Genomic DNA, 14738 nt, shown 5'->3' on the forward strand with positions numbered 1-14738 from the left:
AGCAGCATTTCTACGGCCCTGTAATTATCCAGCCCTGGGGACAGTCTGTCCTCGCTGGCATTCGGAGTTCACTTCAGCTGCAATAATACAGACAATGAATGTAGCCCCGGCCACCTCTTTCATTTTAATGAAATCCACACTTCTGGTATAAAAATCAAAAAGCAAGACTCAAAGATGCTCAGAATCATCATGTTTTTCCTAAAGGCAACCACGGGGTCCTGCATGTGGACTCGCGCTGTGTGCACATGCTTACATGGGCGTGCTAACGCGTGCGCACTCGTGTGCAGCTGTGTGTGTATGTGCTTGTTCCCAATCGAATGGAAGGATGTTACCACCAGTGTGCTGTCAGCAGACAAAATAAAGCCCAGGACAGGTCAGTTCGACTTTGAGATTCTTGAGGGTTACCAACCTCAGACCTGGGGAGAGAGAAAGAGAGAGAGAGGAGAGGATGGAAGTGGGAGAAAGAAAAATTCCTGGTGGTTGGCGGGGAGGGATTGTGTTTTTTTTCTTTTCTTGAGAAAGTGAATAATGTCATCGTTGATTTAATTAGCAAATTCTAGATGTGCTGACAAGAGATTTTCTTGGGAGATGCACTGGGTTGTGTCAATGCTCGAAATGAATAGGCAGAGCTGAGTTCCTGGTAATAACGGATGAACAACACAACTTGCCAAACCTCAAACAGTGCATAAATCAATTTGCTGGGAATTAACCACTCGCTTCAAAATTAGGGGTTACTTGACAGGGTTTCAGTGATTAGGTTGTCAGGGACCCGTATTTCTAGCTGGGATTTATCTATCATTGATATGAGCGTATCTCCTCCTGGGCTGCAGATTGACTTGCATCGCCAGCTTGCAGGCCGAGCTCAGAGGGTGGGGGCCCTGCCTTCTGGGGGAGCAGATGGCCCTCTGGAGGTCACCCGGGCAGGGAGGAGAGGGAAGATGTGCTGGCTTTTCACACTCCTCCTGATGCCTCTCATATTAGCAGGAGAATTGTGAATGAGGGAATGTGTCTTAGAATCCTTCTGACATCACATGACCCTTTTGATAGCATAAAGAGCTTAACAATTTGTTAAATGAGATGCTTAAAAGTGTACAATTGCCCCAGAGAAATTAATGAAAAGCAATAAGGCACCACGAGGTCACTGAGCTCAGGGGGTTGGATCCATGGTGTCGTCAGGGTGCAGTGCTCTGGGCCTTCTGACTTCACGCTGGGACTAGGCTGCTTCCCCGACTCAGGGCCTCACTAGGGGACCTTCTACTCTGGGGCAGGCTGAAGAGGAAGGGCACTGTTGATCCACCTCCTCAGACCAGATTGAGCATGAACTGGGGAAGGGGCAGGCCTTTGGGCCAGATTTCTTATCTGACACGTTTCCTGTATCAGCCAGCCCTTCACTGACCATTATTCAATGCATTCCTGCCCACTTAGAAGTGTACACTCCCACTTGACAGCTCTTTGCTCTGTAAGAACGGTCCAGGGGTTCTCTTAAGTTTAACCTGTAAGGACTACTGTTCATTAGGCTGGGCCCAAGGGCATTAACCCAGCAACACTGTCAAACATCATGGAAATCGGGTCCCTGGTCCCGTCACTATAACGTGATAGCAGCAGTGCCCGAATCATTACCCACAGTCCCAGAGATCTCCTATCATCCCTTCTATTTTCCTCTATTTCTTTTCCCCAATTCCATTTTTCTTTCATTCTTTTCCAAGTCGTCAAAACTTAACTCGACCTCCCTCTTCCTGTCTGGGATTTCTGCAAGGGAATTTGCTTGCTCCACCCATGTGATTCATTCATCCTCCTCTCACGCTCACCCCTGGCGCTCTTGGAAAGCAGCGATGTGCCTTTCTCTTCATTAGGTGACCTTTGGCACCTCAAAATCACAGCCTCTCCGTGAATCCCTACCCAATTCTTGGGTGCCCAATCTGAGTGTCAAGGTCAACTTAAGTAGAATGGGTTTACTTTATGGGAGGTAAAATAAAACGTTCCTCTTTCAATGACTAGAAAATGCCATTGGATTCAACTGTAGTGTTCTTGGTGTTTCTTTCCTGTAACAGCTCTCCTACTAATCATGTTTCTTTCTCATATCTTGTCCTGTTCACTTACAGCACATTAATTAATTATTAAAGTCTTCCTCAATTTCATTGAGTATCCAACTTCCTTATTCTGGTGTCTTCACATGGTAAATGTTTACAAGATTATTTTTCTTCTTTACTTAAAAAATGAAACCGACCTATCAATTTCTATGAATCTTTCTGCCACCCCTCCCTAAAGTCCACTTTACATTAGCTGTATCTGTTGCCTACTAGGGCAAATATTTACAAATCTCTAAGCTACTTAAAAAAATAAACCAAGATTTATTGATGTACAATTTACATTCCATCGAATAGTTACCTGTTTCAACTGTACAACATAGGAAATTTACGTATAATTTACATTCCATCGAATAGTTACCTGTTTCAGCTGTACAACATAGGAAATTTACGTATAATTTACATCCCATCGAATAGTTACCTGTTTCAGCTGTACAACATAGGAAATTTACGTATAATTTACATCCCATCGAGTAGTTACCTGTTTCAACTGTACAACATAGGAAATTTACGTATAATTTACATTCCATCAAATAGTTACCTGTTTCAACTGTACAACATAGGAAATTTACATATAATTTACATTCCATCGAATAGTTACCTGTTTCAGCTGTACAACATAGGAAATTTACGTATAATTTACATTCCATCGAATAGTTACCTGTTTCAACTGTACAACATAGGAAATTTACGTATAATTTACATTCCATCGAATAGTTACCTGTTTCAGCTGTACAACATAGGAAATTTACGTATAATTTACATTCCATCGAATAGTTACCTGTTTCAACTGTACAACATAGGAAATTTACTTAACTGTGCAACCATCACCAATCTAACTTTAGGACATTTCCATCAACCCCACAAAGAAACTCCATAGCTTTTAGTAGTCATTCCCCACTTGGTCTCTCCAGCTCTAGGCAACCATGACTATAATTCCTGTCTTAATTGGTTTGCCTATTCTGGATGTTTCAAGTAAATGGAATCAAACAATATGTGGTTTTTGTGTGTCTGGCTTCTTTCACCTGACATAATAGCTTTGAGGTATATCCATGTTGTAGCTTGTATCAGTACTTCATTCTTTTTCATGGCTGAATAGTATTCCATTGTATGGATATAGCACATTTTATTTATCCATTACCAGATGATGGCCATTTACGTTGTTTCTGCTTTAAGCCATAATTTTACGCAGGTGCCTGACTACTTGAGTAAGTCCATTTTATGAATCATCCTTTCTCTGTTACAGGCCATACAGCTTGTCTATTTATAAGAAGCCCGGGGGTCACTTAAGCACATATGTGTTTAATACCTCATCTTCCCTGGTCCTAATTTCCTTCAGCAATCCTCCTCCTGCCTCTCCAGCTTGTGGTCTATAATTAATTCAGTCAACCAACTAATGTATTTTGTATAAAAAAGCCAGCAGATAAAATGGATTGCTTGATTTAAATTTGGTCAAAAAGATGAACAAAAGCAATGGATGCAACCCATCCCTGGACAGCACCACCCTAAGACCACACCTGCTCCCTGATCCATACCACTCTGCTCACTGACCATCTGGACCTTTTCCTTAAATACTGACTGCAAACGTCAGGATAGAGCGAGCCGCTGAAATCATTATCTGAAGATCTTGCTAATTCCAAGCCCATGACATTTTTGAAGACTGGTCTCTGCTCTGCCTCTGACACTGAGTCCCCATCCAGGCTCTAAGGAAGCTGCTCTGTTTCTTTGCATTCAGTTTGAGTTCATTAGGATCTGAATACTTTTGCACTAAAAGAAATAAAACATAGTTTGGAGTAGTTAGAGCATTTTGGAGAGTTGAATTTTGGGAAAATGTTTGTGCCTCTCACTTCTCATAATTGGGAAGTTGCTGGAACCAGTGATGTTAACGTGTAGCTTTGAGGGACGAGTCCTGCCAAGCGCCTCCATGTGAGCTGCCACCTTCCACATCCAACCGACATGGCTTCCTCTCTCCACATTTCCTTTGAGATCACCAGGTCACTCCCTTTTGACATACTCAAGAGCCAACCTAGAGGATTCTCTGTTTCTCAGGGGGAAATCGGGTCAGGAGCAGTAATTGAAGATGGGAGTTTTGCTTGTTGCCTGTTTTCTGGGATCACACCAGGGTCACAAATGGAGAACCCCTCACAAAAAGGGCCGTGGTTTGTCCCTGCCACAGCCCTCGCTGGGTCTCTGCTCGAGAACTCACCGCTCCAAAGATCGGCCCCAACGCGGGGCCTGTTTCTTTCCATTGATGAATCTCTTCTCTCATGACAAAAATGGCTACAGGAACAGAAACAGCTCCAAATGAAGCCATTCTCATGACAAAGACGGTAATGAGGACCAAAAAGTGGCACAAAATCAATTTATTCTCATGAAAACCTTCAGATTGTAATGAGGACAAGAAAAACAGTCTGAAATTCATCAATTCTTGTGACAACCTTGAGACAGTCACGAACGCGGCAAATGGTATGAAATTGGCCCACTCTCCTGACCAACAGCAAAACAAAACCAGAAAACAGTCCCACATTTACCTACCCCATAGACAGCCTGGAGACTGGAACAAGAAGAGAAAAAAATGATGGGATTAACCCACTCCTGTCAAAAATCATCCTGGAAGGGTAGCCTCCCACATGTCCTTTAAAAATGACTGCACCCAGGTGAGTTACATGTTAACTTCAGATTTTGCTGTGGGATGGAATTCTTTTTTTTTTTTGAGATGGAATCTCCTTTGTTGCCCAGGCTGGAGTGCATGGCACGATCTTGGCTCACTACAACCTCCACCTCCCAGGTTCAGGCAATTCTCCTGTCTCAGCCTCCTGAGTAGTTGGGATTATAGGCATGCGCCACCACGCCCAGCTAATTTTTTTGTATTTTCAGTAGAGACGGGGTTTCGCCATGTTGGTCATGCTGGTCTCGAACTAGGGACACTGTGATCCACTTGCCCTGGCCTCCCAAAGTGCTGGAACTACAGGTATGAGCCACCGTGCCCGGCCTGTGGGATGGAATTCTTATTAGCTTGGATTCTCAGTTGATAGTCATGTTTCTTTAGGATCTGTGAAAATTAACTTGTATTGATCTTATGGACTCAGCAATGTGACAGTCACTCTAGATCTGCGTTTATTTGATGGTCTCAAAGTGCTCTGTCAGTCTGGACTTTTTAAAAGGATAACTCATCAGGGAAATAAGCATTGCAACAGCGATGTAGACAATCATTCTGGAAATATCCACGAAGGTGACAAGTGAAAGGGACAGAGAATGTAGGCAACTTTCCGAGTCAGTGAAACAGTTGCTGCTGCATATTCCGTAGAAAAATGGAGTTTTGGGGCTTGTATTACTCAACCAGGATCTGTTCCTCAGCCTTCAACTTAGCTTTCTCATGTGTGTAGGAACTCATAGGTATTCTCAAAGAAGATATTGGAGTAGAGGTCCTCAGCAGAGTGAGCATTCACCACAACACTACTCAATGACTGGGAGCCACCTGGTTGTAGTTAATAATCCAGACACCTGTTTCAGTAGGTCTGGAAGGAGCGGCTAGGAATACCAGGAAGACAGGCATTTACAAAAGCAAACGTCACTCTTGAGCAGGCTGAAGTTGGAGAAGCATCATTTTATTGTGTACAAAGGTACTGGTTTGATGAAGCTGGATTTATGACTCCGAATCAAAGACTTCACTCACCAATTCCTTCCTGCTAGAACTTGACATCACCGATGAGTAAGTAGCAGAGGGCCAAGTTTTAATGTCAATTCAGTTGCCAGTCAGCTTTTGCAGTGCTTAGAATAATTATTGATGAGTGATGGAGTGACAGAGATTGGGAGTAATGGCTTGCTGTGCTTGGCTGGCTAGTATAGAGAATAAAGAGACGGAAGCCTCTCCTGTCTGACTGCTGGTTTTCATTACATGAAACGTGAAGTGGTCAAGTCTTTCTCTTTGTCTGTCTGCCTATTTACTGTTCCAATTGATTTGGTAGGTGTTGAGTGATAAGGAAGGAGAATATTTGAGAGTGGATCAATTTCTTCATTATTGCATTCCTTAAACAATTGGATGCTAACCTGAGTTCTAACATTTCTATCGGCTTCAGTTTCTACATTTCCTGCTTTCTCTTTTGTTGCTGGTGGGCTTCTAGTGTTGTTTTGCAGAGCTCAAGGAGCTGGATGTGAATTGTAAGGTTTTGGCAAAGGCGCTGGGTGCAGTGTCTCATCTTTCCTCTGCTTGCAATGAATCCTATGACTGCACAGACATGTCACTGTTGCTTCCCCAGGCACTCTCTCTGGAGACCTCTCTTAGTAGGATCAGTGACCTCGATGGTCTGAAAATTTTTGGTCAAGTTCGGGGTCAGGACATTGCTGAAGGAGCTACTACACTAAGGGATAAAGAGGAATAGATGAGGATTGCTTTTAGGTTAACATGAATTTTGTCGTATGACAAGTTTGTACAATTCTGTATTTTATTATAAGAATTCTAGGTGGCCCAAGAGCCAGGAAATTGGATAGGAGGTTGGGTATTTTCAGATCAATGTCAGTAGACATCTAAGTGGCTGAAGGGAGTTTAAGGTGGTAGAGGAGGCAGCTTTCAGGTAGGTAACCTCGATTTAGGGCCCAACAAAGTCACGAGGCTAATAGTTTGGCTGAGCTGGGAGGGGTTGAGTGATAGGTAAGGACAGAGTTTCTTCTTGTTGGTCAACACTGGGAGGGGGAAAGAGAGAGAGAGAGGAGAGGGAGAGCAGCTGGGCATGCAAGAGAAAGAGAAAAGAGAGAGTGATTCGAAAATATCATAAAATCAAGACAATAATTAAGTCACTTTTTGGTGTTCTCTTTTTTAGTCTAAATTATCTCCAGTGTCTTTTAACCTTTGTTCAAGGAATCTAGCTTCTTCTTAATCATTTTTGTCACTCTTCTCTGCATTCTCTCCAGGTTTCCCCGTAAGTTCAGAAGTGTTATCTCATTTCTTTCCACAGCATACCCATGAGGTAACTAGGGTCATTGCTAAGCTCGCATGTACAGATTGGATGAAAGTAAGGCACATGGTGAGTAGATGATTTACTCAAGGTCAGACCGCAAGGAGGCTTCAGGGTTGGAATTAGACTGAGTCCCCAGATTCTGCTCTGTGGACCACGTCTCTCCTGCTCCGTTCTCTGGAGAGGCGTAACAATTACTCAGTTTCAAAACTGCTTCTAAAGGACTTTCCTTTCATTTCACTCAGAATTTTACTCATAGAAAAATAAATAAAAACGTAGAAAGTGCTTTGGTGTGGCTGCATAATTCCGTTTCTTTTTCACAGACTTATTTAGGCTGTATTTACACAGAGCATCACTTTTACACATGCACGAATGCTTTGTAACTCATGGCAGTCAAACAAATGGTTAATTTTAAAATCAGTGTATAGTTCCTGATGAGTTTTGATGGCCATGCGGGTTTTTTTTTCACGTTGGTTTGTGGGTGTTTAGGAAGTCCCAGAAAAGATAGCAAGCCTGAGGTGGTGAGAGAGTATGTCCAGTTTTAGACCTGAACCCAGTCTAGGCTGGGAGAAGGTCCTGTTTCGTTTCCATATTGGATAGAAGCTCCCTCCAAAATTCTTCCCTAAAGACGGCCAATCCAGGAGAAATGTCAATGCGGACAATAAGCAGAAAATTGTCCAGATTTTTTTTCCTGTAACGAGATGTTGCTGTCTTGGAAACTGCATGGCAGGTAGCGAGTTGTCATGTCTGCCTCCCATGGGGTTTCCAGCAGTGACGTGTTGTCACAGTGGGCTTTGCTGAAGCTAAGTGGTCATGTCCAATATAATCTCTTCTACACGGGTGATACTCAATGACCTGTTAGGAAATCTTTAGCTCACATTTATCTATTGTATCGGAATGGGCAGAAGCCACACACTTTGGAGGTGTTTCAGTGATTCTTTGCCTGCTCTTTCTTTGCCTATTCAATGAATTCACTTGGAGAAGGGAGTCCTCCCATCACTGCATCCCTGTGCTCAGTATCACGCCCTGAACATAGTAGAGTCTCAATAAGTATTTGCTCAGTGGGTTAAATGAGTGAAACTCTGAATGAGCCTACTTGTCATCTTTTCCAGATTTTGAGAGGAAGGAAAATCTGATCTTGTCACAGCTCTGCCTAAAATTCTTCAAAGAGGAGAAGAGGAAAAGAGTTGCTGCCCTGTGTCAGGTCATGGTCTACAAGATGGGTCACCATAACTGAGTGACAGCTGGGGAAGGATGTCGTGGTGCAGTGAGAGGAGAATAGGAGGGTTCATTCAAAGGCTCACAATGGTGAAGTTGCACCAGGATATTGCAGTGAACCATGAAGGCTGGTGGGGCAGAGGAGCTCCGATTATATCCTGAGAAGAGACAACATTGTGGAAACATGTCCATATGCCTACTTGGAAGGAAGCAATGGTCACTTAGTATGGTATGGCTCTTGGTATCTTTTTGAGAGAATTATTACATATTCAAAATGAATAATGAATTTTTTAAGGGAATAGAATTAGGAAACATTACAAATCTCAGCCGCATAAATTGTAAATAAACAAAGATCCCAATGTCAAATTTCGGAAGCCCACATTGTGTGAACGCAACGATACATTTTCAAACCATCCTGCAATAAACAATAGCATTTAACTCACCGGGGATCGAATGTTAAGTTGTCCCCTTCACTTGGTGACAAATGTGATTCCTGAGTGTGTGTGGGGCCATGTTGCATTTACCCGAGTGAAATAAAAGAAGGATGAGCAAGATAAGAAAATCATTTTATAGTCTCCTGTTGCTAAAGTCAGCATTTCCCAGCCTGCATAATATAGCCTTTGAAAAAGTGTTCATGCTTAACCTCAGTACCACAGGGTCACGCGTAAGACCCCAGCTGGCTCACAAAACCCCGCGGAGGAAGAGAGTGGTTGCAGGCGGAGGGGCGGGGGCATGTGCCTCCATCTCCCAGAACGGGGCTATTCTCTCCTCTCTGCTGCTCCTCTCTCTAGGAATGAATGATGTCAGAAGACATCATTATTCCTTTAGCAAAAACTCCCTCCAGCACCAAGCATAGAGAAACAGAAATCTAAAATTTAGACTTTGCATAGATTCGTGTGTTTGTTTTGAATGGTAGTTCCTGGGTCCATGGGTCAGGATGAGGTATTTATCCCCTTGTCTCAGTTTCCGTGACTGAAAATGGGATTGATAAATTTCCTTCTTAGCTCAAAGGGGACATTATACACATTAATGAGTAGAACAGGCTTAAATCTTCTTTATGTTCTATGAACAACTATGCAAATATACAGAATTTTTCTTTTTCCTTTTTCTTTCCCCCTTTGGATTTCAGCCATATTTCTTCTTGAGGAAAATAAAAATCCATTGTTAAAATCGCTGTGGCTCTAGATGCCTCCTGCTAATGTGCTTCCGGAGGAACAGTTTTCAAATGAGAAGTAACGCGAGCTGGTCTGATTGAAACAAACTGGTGTTGATTGCGGACCAGCCATCTGTAAAGGAGGCCACCTCGGGAAGGGTGTGAACTAATGAAAAGATGGGCCTGATCTGGGAGCATGATGGGCTTCGTGCCACCAGCCCCCGTGAGTGGCGTGAGATTAGAGCCGTGCGCGGAGAGGTAGATTGAGAATAAGTAACTTCTGTCTTAAAGATTAAATGGCAAATTTGCTATTAAATGTGAAAGACATAAAATGTAATTATGGCTTTGCGGATGTTAGCTGTGGCCACCTGTCCTCCCGTCAACAATGCACCCGTCCCGGCATGCCGGTTACAGGCCTGGAGAATGGAGTGGTGAACCCTGGGAGTGGCCCATACAGCACCTTCTTTGCAGGGCACTTCCTATGGCCTCCCTTGCTCCAATGACCTTCTGGACTGGTGAATGTTGTTGATGAAGTCACTAGGTAGCCCGGAAAGCCAATGGATAATTCTCAGGGATGTTGGTGATCAGAGGGTGGCCTGGGAGGGGACAATGAGAGGCTTCCATTGACGGCTGGCCTAGAGGAGTGATCCTGGAGTTCCAGGAACCCAGGCTTGTGTGCTTATAAGAAAGGCAGAACCAGAGGTGAATTTAACAATGCACCCACTTGCCAGGGCATTTGGAGTCAATGCAGCAGGATCCCAGAAGCTGCCCCACACGGTGGAAGGTGTTCACATTGCACCTCAGTGCCTGGCGAGTAGGCACCCCACACATTTTCCTTGAAAAAATAAAATGTCAATGTGTGGTCAGATGTAGGGTCTGTATTGCCTCGCCTGGCTCTAGACGTAGCTTGCTTTTCTTACGTGGTCTGTTTGCATGCACCAGCTATAGATAGCATTTTCCTTGGTCCCTATGCCCTGTATTTGAGACTGTGACTGTTTGAACTTTTTGTCTGACTTGTCTTCCCGATTTCTGGTCATTTTCTCTCAAGTTAGAAAATCTAAAGAAGAAAATTCTGGCATTTCTCTGGTTCTACTTTTCAGGTCAATCCAGATATCAACTCTAGTTGTTGGCTTGTGCTACGTGGTCCGTTGCCGTAAGCCAAAGACTGGTGTATGCCATGGTAGAGTGTCCCCATAGATTGTCAAAGTCCTGAGGACTTCTGGGGTCAGACTTGGACAGCCTCCTGGCTTCTCTGCCTACCCTTCCAGCCGCGACGGGGCTTGCACTCTTCCCTTCTGGTGTAATTGCTGCCTGCAGCCGTCCTTGCCCAGACCTCATTATCTTTATGGGGCTGTTGGAAGCTTATCTATTTGCATTGATTCCAGCTTACAAGAAACTCCTGCTTAGCATATCTGTTGATTTACCATGAAATACTGAAGAATGGGTGAATGAATGAATGAATGAATGTGAGAACCAGTAGCAGTCCCTTACAAACTGTCCTGGACCAGTTGGCACCAGAATTCTGCACTCAGGAAAGCTGCACGCGACTGAAGGGAATGCGGAAGGAGCTGCTAGATCTTTCAATCATTCCTGTGCTCGTGTGAGCAGGTCGACCGGCAGGGACGCGATGGGCTATATGGCATGGGACTTTATTGTGTAAAGGCTTATGTTCTGCCATATTGCGTCATTTTATATGCTTTATGACTTAAGATTATAGGGCACAATCAGTGAATGAAACACAAGTAGTGAAACATAGTAGATTACACTATCTTTTAGATTGGATATGCATCATTAATTCCTTTCTTTTTCTTTTTCCCCCTTTAAAATTGGCTCGTACGAATTTACTGCACGTGAACTCAGAGGGTGAAAGCCACTGGCTTGTGTAGTGTGAGGACCGCTTCCTGGAAATTCCCTTCCCTGCTAAAGTGTGGCCTGGATCTGCCACCATGCCCTACAGCATTGGGTTGGAGACTCTCTTGACACGGCCTGGTGGCAATGCCAAATAATGTGATAGTTTTGTGATGACGACAATGTCAGCAGCGATCAGAGGGAACCAAGCTCATTTTCACTTTTGACCCAAGAAGGACTCATTCCCAGATTTTCAGATGTGAAAAGCTCATGCACTAATTAGCACTGTCTCTTGCCCTCAGCATCAATTTTGAAAGTCACCAGTTCAAACTGAACACCAGAAACTTGGCAACATAATCCAAAGGATATCCAAACAGATTTCAAATTAATCAGCGTATGAATCCAATTTGCTAGCTGTAATAAGACTCTATATTTACATGGCACTTTTTTCTCTTATTGTTCTTACAGCTAATAATGCTGGAATAATTATTGATTAAATATGGTTCAGCATACAATGGACTGGTTCTCTTACTAATTCTCAAAACATTTTTTTTAGAAGGTCACTACGTGTGCTAGGGCTCACACCTTCTCTATCCACCAGTGCCCTTTGCTCCACACGAGAAAACTCTTACCTTCCAAAGACTGGATCCACTGACCTATCCCCAGGTTTCCTCCCTTGGGTGTTGGTCTGGAGCTGTGCTGAGAATCCTCTTCCGCGTCACTCTGTTTTGGGTTCCACAGTTGTCTTTGTTGCTCTATCCCATCACAGTCCTTTGAGGGGTCACCACGTGTAGGTGTGCCCCATGCTGTCCGTGCTGCACACCCCTGACCTCTGTCTTGATTTTGTCCTGGCTCCCGATGGCATCCACCTTTTCACCGCCCATCAGTCCAGTTCCAGGATTTCCATCTGTCCTGCAGTTTCAGGTGCTGAGACCTTGGATAACGTGCCCATCATGGCCCCTGGAAATTTCTAGGGTCTGATGGCCCCTCTCTCTTAATCCATGTCCCAACAAGAGAGGGGACATACACTGGGCTAATGATCCTCCTTCTACTCGGAGTGTTTTTACGGTGGCAATTCTTACAGAGTGATTTGTGGTGGTTGGTGAGAGGTAAGTCCCCTGTCTACATCCTGCAGTACCTGGCACATGGTAGACACTCAATACATATTTGCTAAGTGATGAATTTCCCAGTAACTGAAGGGGAAATGCTGCATATTAAATATTACATTCCTTCATTCGTCATTCTTTCAACATGTTTACTGAGTAGCTACTATGTCTCAATCACAGCGCTAGGCAATGACCCCTGCCCTGAAGGAGATTACTTTCAAGGGAGGAGAAATAGACAATGAAAACAGAGTAACTCAGTGTATTAAACAGTATAGAGAAGGTGATAAATACAAGGAGAAAGAAAAGGTGAACAGGGTCAGGTAAATGGGCTGTACCAGGAAGAGCAGGGGGCTTGCTGCTATGTTGAAAAGAACATGCTGGTGGCGAAGTGGCCTTTGACCAACACGGGAAGGAGGGGTGCTGAGGGGACACCTGAGGAAAGGGCTGTCCAGGCAGGGCAGGTAAACAAGAGCCCTGGGGATGGCATACCTGATCTCCTGGGCCAGGGTATGCAAAGGGAAGGGAGCTGGAGGAGAGGTTGGGGAGGCGATGAGACTGCGTCATGGGAAATGAAGGACCCCATGGGCTACCACGAGGACCCCAGCTCTCCTTCTCAGCAAGGCCTGGAGCCTCTGAAGGTTTGGGCAGAACAATGATGGGACTTCACTGCAGGGCTGAATGGATGCTCGGAGAGCTGATGGAGGCCTCTGTGACAATGCAGGGGAAGGAGGAGACAGGCTCTGGCCAGGATGGCAGTCTTGCAGGGGAGAACAGGTTAAAGGCTCTGAGAAGTTCTGCAATCAACGGTCCTGCTTAACTTCATCTCAACGCTTTCCAAACTTTTTTGGGCACAAATTCCTGTTTTTTTGCATAACACCCTCTGATGCCCCATGGCTCTTGTGTTCTGCAGAGTACAGTTTGGGAAATGCTGCTCTAGAGATGTATGTGTGTGCCAGGTGCTGGGGGTCATCCACAGCCTCCTTGGTCTCTGGAAATAGGTGTCAGGCTCCACCTCTGTTCCTGAGGTCTGCTGTTGGCTTGAGAGATGCTTTCTTGTGGAAAGGCCAAGAAAGGGGTCCCAGCAGAACTGGGTTTGAGCCTTAGGCAACTAAGTTTTGATCTCAAGGCTCCTGCTCCGCATCTCTCTAACAATTGTAAGAACAGCAACGACAATGGCAGAGGCTGCTTAGACCTGTCAGGAGTGTATTTAAAGAGCTTCGAATTCATCTGGTGCGTAGGTGGAGCTCAGATGCTATCATAGCTGCTGCTTCGGGTGCTGTTCTGCCTGCTGAAATCCCAGACCCCTGCTCTCTGTGGGATTCCCTGTCAACGTGCCCTGCTCACAATCCAGGGACCCCGTTCTTGGATGTGGGTCCTTCTGGCCTGCTCCATAGCAGAGGGTGACTGTGTCTTCATTTCCCAGTTACTGGTGCTCCCACGTTCTGCAAGCAGAATGCACCTTCACCCCTGCAGCTGGGGTAGCCTCCTGAGTACCTGCTCCAGAGCCACAGGGGAGCCCAGTTCTGAGTGGACCCCATCCCCTGACCTGGCCTGTGCTCTACTAGGAGCCCAAATATGACAGAAATAACATTGCAAGTCAACTAAATCAAGTGTGACTTACAAGTGACCTTTGCATTGAGAACGCCAGACTCCCAGCCCCTCCTCCTTTCTGTGGGCATGGAGTCCAGCTTCCTTCCACTGCCCTCACTTTCTTCTCCGGCTGACTTGGGGCTTAGAAGCACACAGTGTCTTAGTTTTCACTGGGGTTATTGATGGACTGGAATACTTTCCTGAGCACATAATTTAGTGTGATTTGAGTTTCGTGCTGGATTTCCTGGACGTCACGGCAGTTACCGTGCCAGGAGCCCTCCCTTCCTGTGGCAAAATCGCCATAGACAAGGCCCACAATGTTCCTACCTGGGGCCGCAAAGGGGGCTGTTCTAAGAGGACCAGGAAGGAGGAAAAACGTCCTCTGCAGCTGGATGACTGACGGAATCGCCCATCTTCTCTGGTTCCAGTGCGGAGCTATCTGGGGTCGTTTTGAAAGCGCGGCTCTTGAATCGCGGCTGAGTACACCTCTCGGATGGGTGTTGCATTTGCGCGTTGAGCCGTTTGTCTTCTGGGACTCTGCTCGTCATTCCATAAAACCTGTTGTCAGTCAACAGCCATCAGTCACGCAAAATCCACGTGCACCACAGATCTGTCAGGAAATCAAAAGGCTGCTAGGGTTGTTGTGATTACCCATTCATGAGCCATTTTGACTGGGAATTTCCCAGACCTTCCCTCTTGCTACAAAGAAGGGGGAAGTTTAAATCAATCATTTAAACAATTTGCCAGTGAGGTCTATTTTTGCCACTGAAAACCCCTTTCC

General features: G+C 45.0%; 1 long non-coding RNA gene across 1 annotated transcript; it reads left to right on the forward strand.

Moving 5' to 3' along the window:
• The first annotated feature begins 289 nt into the window (after positions 1–289).
• Positions 290–5962, forward strand: LOC144578897 (uncharacterized). The gene is made up of 2 exons (XR_013525377.1): positions 290–373; positions 3334–5962. It is a non-coding gene; the product is annotated as an uncharacterized LOC144578897 (long non-coding RNA).
• Positions 5963–14738: the final 8776 nt, after the last annotated feature.

Source organism: Callithrix jacchus, chromosome 13 (assembly GCF_049354715.1).
Source record: "Callithrix jacchus isolate 240 chromosome 13, calJac240_pri, whole genome shotgun sequence".
NCBI classification, from domain to species: Eukaryota; Metazoa; Chordata; class Mammalia; order Primates; family Cebidae; genus Callithrix; species Callithrix jacchus.